Here is a 7,620-nt window from a genome sequence, read left to right on the forward strand (position 1 = left end):
CCAAGGTTTATGATTTAACTTCATTACAGTGTTTCAATCCGCCTAATAAACCAGAATTTTAAGGATCCCGAGTTGGACATTTGTAGCCAACAGCCTGTCAAAAGATGACAGGAGCCAGGGCGGTAGGACCCAAGGGGAGCTGGCAGCAGAACTAAACAGCCGCAGCAATAAGTCCAGCCCAGCACCAGAGGAATGGGGAAGCAGAAGGGCAGCAGTAGCAGATGGGGCAGGTGGCAGCAAGCAGGAGCACAGGGCCCATGCCAGTTCCCCAGGGCCAGGAGTGGCAGGAGCACAGAGCCCAGGCTCCCCTGCCACAGGGGGAGGGGGAGGGACAGGTTGTGGGCACACCCTCCCCCTTCCATGCAAGCCACAACCATCCCGTCACCCTCCCCCCACACACTCACAGCCCCCCACAACACCCATACCCACCCACCCCTGCACAAATCACACACACACAAACCTATACCCACCCTCCCAGCCCACACCCACAATATACAAGAGTACGACTTCATTTTAAGCTATTATACTAATAACCTCTATGTATACTACACAGACGAATGTAAAATCAGGACAAAATATTTTTTTTAATGAAATTAATGAATGTTGTAGTACGTTTGGAAAAGAGAAGGCTGAAGAGGGGACATGATAGAGATCTATAAAATCATGAAGGGTGTGGACACTTACTCATCAAGTCCCCAGATACTAGAACAAGGGGCACCCACTGAAATTACCAGGAAACAAGTACTTTTTCTTTTTTTCCCCCGTTTTTTTTTAGAAAGCACATAGTTAACTACCACAGGAAGTTGTAGAACAAGATTGTCCAGCCAGGTAAAAAATGGACTAGATATTCATGGATGATAGGTCAGTTAATAGCTATTCAAACAGAATAGATGCGGGGTGTATTCACCAGCATCTGTAAACCAATGAGGGCAGATGCCAGGGTGGGTATGATTGCTCTTGCTATACTTGCTCATTTATAGTCTCCCTAAAGCAGGCACCGCTACCACTGTCAGAGACAGGATACTGGGATAGATGGACCATTGGTCTGACCTAGCATGGCACTTATGTTCTTATTCTTCAGGCAAGTGCCAAAACAAACTTGACAGAGGGTTGAGGATATTACCCTCATCCTTGCCCCATGAATTATTTCTATTGTAGACGCATTCCTGATCCATGAAGGTTCTGCTTTTAATAAACAGTGCAGGTTGCCATGGTTTACTCTACCAACATAGGCCAAGTGTCATTTGCACTTCCATGCCCTGCCAGGCTCTGCTGTGGTTTTAAGTGAATCTATGTGCTTGGGGTTGCCCATATCACCAGTAGCCCCAGCGGACTAAGTTTGGGTTGGGTGACTCGGTGCTCATTCACTGGTTCATGGTTAGTATCCCCCCTCAGCCACTGCTTCCTGCACAGCTTTTCAGTGGAGATATCCCCTGAGCTGTATGGCCTCTAAAGTTGGGACCTTCTTTTAAAGTACCTGCCGAGAAAAGCTACTTATCTGTAATAACAGTCTCTCTCAAAATCTCTTATTTCATCTCCTTCCCAGACACTGATCTGTTAATTCACTCAAAAAGGAAATTCACAGACTCTTTGAAGCCAAAAAGCATCATTATGACCAGCTAGTCAGACCTCCCATAAAACACAGGTTAAGGATGACAGTAAGGTGGTCAGAGAAACCCTAAATGTCTATACTTGGCTAATGAGCCGGTTGACAGCTTCGTGCCAGCTACCCCTACAGTGTTGCACATTTCTAGTCACAATTGTATAAACCAATGGTTCTCAACTTTTTTGGACTGGAGGCCCCTCCACAACTTTTGTGAACTGAATGTCATCCAATTTCAAAAACTAATTTATAAATTACTGTGCTTACCTCCTTGCAGAGGGGCCTTGCAGTGGGGGTGGTCTAGGTGAGGACAAGCCTAAGCCTGTGTTTATCTTTGTTTATCTGCTTAACTCAAGGTTAGGCAAATTACAGAAAGCAGGCCAGATCCGGCCCATGGAGGGGTTTTGTCTAACCTGCAGCAGGTCCCTCAATCCCACCTGGCCCAGGTACTGTCCAGCCGTGGTGTCCTGCCACCCCCGGGCAAGCAGTGGGGCTGAAGCAGCTCTGCAGCTAGACTGCCTTTCTAGAGAGCCCCGGTGGAGGCAGCTTCTTCGATCTACTGCTGCTGCTGGCCCCAACCCCATGCCCCAGCCCCAACCCAGTGCGTCTGCTCTAGACTTGCTTGCTCACGCTAAACAGTGGCAGCAGCAGTGCTGGCCAGGCAGAAACTGTTGCTGGGCACGGGGGAAAAATTGGCCCCCTCCCCCTTGCCACTACCTGGCACTTCCTGCTACAGATGCCCAGAGCTTGCACCTGGGCTGCTCTGCAGCTCCGCTGTGCTGCCACTGCTGCTCCACGGGGCAGTCCAGAGGTGGTGGCAGCATCAACAGAGCAGCTGTAGCAGGTAGTGCTGGATGGCAACAAGAAGGCGCCGCTTTTCCCCCCCATACCCAGCAACAGTTTCTGCCCGACCAGTGCTGCCGATGCTGCTGTTTACCATGAACAGGCAAGTCCAGAGCAGGCGTGGGGTGTGCCAGGTTGGGGCTGTAGTGCAGGTTCCAGCTGGTCTGCTTCCACCGGAGTGAGTCTGGAGCGGGTACAGGGGCTGCGCACTATAGTCAGTGGCACAAAGGTGCCACAGATCGTGCAGGTTCTGGCCTGTTGCAGGTCAGGGGCCAACTGGCTCCGGGGGGTGCATGCAGGAGGCTCCCATGCACACGCTCACCAGTCCCACAAACCCTCCCCTGCAAACCCCACAACCACATCATCCCCTACACAATCATGCACCCCACAAACACCGTACCCACCCATACCTTCCACAAATCCCACACCCCTTCCCACATGCACCCCCCCACACACACACACACACACTCACATGCCTCTCAGGGGAATCCCACTCACTGCTACCTGCACACACACCTCCACACCCCTGCAACATACAGGAGTAAGACTTCATTTTGGGCTATAATGCAATCACCTCTATACACCCACAATGCAAACACACAAATCAGGACAAAAATATTTTTAAAAATAAAATTAAGATATGTTACTGGGGATGTTTGATTTTTAGTGTGTAATTTGTTTTTGGTTCCCCCCCCCCATTTCCAAGATGGCAAACTCCCTTCCCAAATGGAGTATGTCTGGGGCAAGGGGAGGGACTTCCAGTGGCAAAGGTCAGGGGTTTGGGGGTGGGACTTCCAGTCTCAGGATGGCAACCAGGGGGTGCGGCACCTGTCAACAGGTGAGGCTACCCTTGTGGCCCTTGACAGCTCACCAAAACTCATTAAGTGGCCCTCCAGCCAAAACAATTGTCTGCCCCAGCTTATCTCCTAACACCTCACTTACCTTACATCACCTTTCAAAAGATCTGGTAGCACCCCAGGCACCCTAAGAATCATTGTTATAAACAAAGTCTGACCTCTGGATCGCAAAACCTCTCAATTAAGCCACTAACATCATACATTTCTTAAACATGATACATAAAACAAGTTTGCATTTAATAAATAATTGCCTTTCCTGCTAGCAACTGCTAATTTCAGCGGGTTTATACCAACCACAGTTTTTGGCTTCCCAGAAGCGCTACTGTCATCGGAACACTCCTGTTGACTTGTGTTAAGGTAGAAGCTAGAAATCCTACACTTGGGCCTAGAGCAAGGGTGGGCAAAATATGACCCACCAGATACGCAGGTCATGCAATGCCTATTCACTGGATCTGGCCCATGGATGGCCAGCAGCTCCAGCCACCATGTGATGCTGGGTGGACGGGTGGGACTGTTTCCAAACAGCAGCATTGGGTGTTGTTACCTGTCAGCTCTGTCTTCCTGAGGGAGGCCTGGCACCCAGCTTGCTGGACTTACAAAGGACTTTTTCTATTCCCCGCCCCCCCCCGCCCCCTCATTTAACCAGAACTAAGCAGAAGAACAGTTTAATAGGCATCTCAGGCCATACATTCCCTGGTCCTACTATGGGAGGCCTGTTTAAACTTGATTGACTAAAACTTGGTTGTCAGGTTAAGGAATGCTGAGGCAAGAGACCGAGTCAGAGGGGGGTATGGGCAACATTTGAACAATGGTTAAGGGGTCATCACAATGTCCAGCCCGTTGGAGCCCTAGCCACAAATGCTATCATACTTTTCCTGGGATGACTGGTAGAAGTCCTCCCCACAAAGTTTATAAACACTCCAAATAATTCCCTTGAGTGTGTTAAAAGACTACAGTAAAATCTGAAAGTCATGTCAAGCTGAGGCTTATTCCCAACAGATAAAATACAAAACACTAATGCTTGCATTGTGAAGTCAGCATAGCTAGGCCATCTGAGAAGATCCCTTCCAGTATATTCATAATTATTTCAAGCTGGCTCCTAAGTGTCTAGTTACTCCTTTAAAACTTAATGTTTTTCCTGGTTGTTAATCAGTTTCTTGAGATGTTCCAAACTAGATAACCCCTTGCCACTGAAAAAGGTAATTAAATTTAAATTTCAACTGTTTATATAACAAGATTTTCCCTGCCAATTATGGCTTCGGACCCTCTTGATTTACACAATTAAAAGAATGCTTTGAAGAGGCTAGACTAAGGGTATAAGAAAGCTGTAAAGCAGCAAACAGTGCGCTTCAAGAGAGAGAAATCTCTGACACCATCCGCTGTTGTTCTCAAGAAGCTTGGAGAAACAGTCTCCCTTCAAGGATCGTGCTGGGAACTTTGCTTGTCAACAAGTGCCTTGGAATAGTGTGATCCCAGCTCTCTCTCTCTTTTTCTCTCTAGGCATAGCTTTCTGAACCTAAATTGTATTAGTTAAGCTTGAGCTAAGTTTCCCAAATAGTCAATTAAACCAGGGTAATATTGTAATTGTTTTTGTTTGTTTTCCCTTGCATGTCTATTATTGCTAGTACCATTAAAATTTTTATATAGTTAGCAATAAATAACTTTTATAGTCAAACTGGCGGTAACTGGGTGTATTTTTCCTTCTCTACTTCCCCTTCCCCACCTGCTCTGCAGCAACACTCCTTTTACCTACGCCAAAGATCCCTGTGAAACCCAGAAATACTGGGGGGGGAGGGGGGGGGGGGGTCCGTCATCAAGCAGCTACCACTACTAGGACAGTTAGGGCAAAAGATTGGTACATGCTGAGTTTGAGACATAAGGGGATCAGCTTGTATAGGCTGATTGACCCAGTTTGGCTCAGATGTGCCCTAATGAACTGAATGAGGCATTCTGTTCATGTGTCTGACTGCATTTTATTGTTCCCTTAACGAACCAATTCCTGGCATATGAGGGTGTCAGCCTGTTGACAGAGATAGGGAGGTTGGAGGAACCCAGCCCCACTGAAACCAAGTCCTACAAGATAGCTCCACTGGGGGCAAGGACTTGCAGAAGAGAGAGATACAGCTCCATATAGAAACACCAGGACACAAGCAGCACATTGATTGAATTACAAAGATCCTAGAAACATATCCCTAATAAATGAGCGCACCCTAAAGTGATGGGCAAATCTGGTAACAGCATCAGCTCTGGACTGGGGCACGGTTTCTGCCACAGTGGGCAGGCAGTGGTGACAGCTGTGGATGTTGTGGGCACGTTCAGGAGCTCGGATACAGACCCTGTCAGTGGCATCCCCAGCTGATCCGCCGCTCTCTCAGCACAGTGGATACTCCTGACCGGAGCTCCAACCCAAAACCTGACAGCAGTGTCAGCCACGCATGCAGGCAGGAGCTGCTGCCATGCCAGGTGGGTGCAGTCTCTCTCTCTCCATCTCTTCTGTCTCTCTCCTTTCCTCCCTCCCTCCCCATCATTCTCGAACCCGGCCAAAGCTGTAATTCCCCAGGAGCCCTGATGCTCAGTTGTGGACCCAGGCAGGAGTCAGCTGTGACGCTGCTGACAGGTTCTGACACCACCACCCTCCCAGCACAGCAGAAGCTCCTGCCGGGGTCCACATTTGAGCATCCAGGCTCCTGTCAAACTACGGCTTCGGCTGGGTTGTGGAAGGAGGGAGGGTAGGGGGAGAGACAAAGATGAATGTAGCCCTTAACAGGTCCCCAAAACTCATTAAGTGGTCCTTCAGCTGAAATAATTGCCTACCCCTGGCCTAGTGCCTGCTGGACCACACACTGGACAAACAGAATAAAGATGCAAAGTATGTGCAAGCCAAACTAAGACATTAAGAGTTTGAGGCTGCTTTGTTTTCTCTACTCAGAAGTACAGAAGGCACATACCAGGATTGCATGACAAAAGCGGGGTGGGGGAAGAGTCAGAGTCAGTCACTCACAGCTCTTTAGTTTAGGAGGTAGACAGATCTCATAAAACAGGCTGATAAAGATGAGCGCATCTCAACCTTCACAATCAATGGAGGACTTCTTCTAGCTACTTTAACCGAACAAGAATTCAGTATGGGGAAAAAAATGCCAGTGGAGTGGCATTTCTAACATTTGTTGAAAGCCTGAAGTAAGCTGTAGGTTAATTCCAGTCTGGTAATGTCAATACATACATAAAGATGATTTATCATGCTAATAACCACACTCACAACACACAATGCTTCTGATACTATGTCCCGGCAAGATATAGGAGGAGTGATTTTCAAAGCTAATCCCATTTCAGTCTCTCATCTGTGGTTTACTTGTTAACATTAACAAGACCTTTAACAAATATTTTTCATGGTTTACACAGTCTGAAAACAAATCAGAGAGATGGCTTGCCCTGAGATGACACTACCCCACATGAGTCCCACACACAGGCCTGAAAACACAGACTGTTTTTATGTTATAACTCTGCACTGTCCTTTAGATCAGAGAACACATTTTACATTTGCTTAACAGAGAATGGGGTAATTCTGCAAGTTTTAAACAGATGCACCAGAGATGGCTTGCTTGGGGTATGTGCCATTCTACCAACCTTAAAAGGTAGAAGAGAATCGAGAGAACAGGTATTTTGCCGGCACCAGATTTGCACGTACAAACACAGACATGCATCAAACCCAAAACAAACTAAAGGAGAAATGAAATGGGCTTAACATGAAGAGGATTTTTATGACAGCCTACCATCATAGGGCCTCAGTTGCTAGTTAAATGTCTCCTCCTTTTCACACACAACCTATTTTCCAACCCCCCCCCCCCCCCCATACTTCAGTGAACCCACTTCCCAATGATCTTTGAAGAAGTGAGGGGGGGAAAACTAAGTATTTCCCAAAATCCAAACTACTCACAACTAAATTATGCTCAAATAATCATCTTGTCTTTATCAAACCCTACAAGCCAGGGCTACACATACCAAGTGCTGGATTTTTCAGAGGTACCAAGCACTTACAGGTGACCCTAGCCTACGGAAAAACAGCAAACGCCAAGTGGGCAAAGGAAGAGAGCTTAACTTAATGAAGCATTCCCTTAAACTCAGCAACACTGAAAACAACCAATGTGTAGGGTCTGTTCAGTTAACCCTAGCCACAGGCATCAAAGGCTTAGTTTTCAAAAGCATGACCACAGTAAAAGTCATTTCAGCCTCAAATAAACACCGTTCCTAGGCCTTACACCCTAAAAAAAAATCAATGATGGAGCAAATATTAGTTTATAAAGGAATATAAGAATGAGG

Source organism: Alligator sinensis, unplaced genomic scaffold (genome assembly GCF_000455745.1).
Source record: "Alligator sinensis unplaced genomic scaffold, ASM45574v1 scaffold927_1, whole genome shotgun sequence".
Classification (NCBI taxonomy): Eukaryota; Metazoa; Chordata; order Crocodylia; family Alligatoridae; genus Alligator; species Alligator sinensis.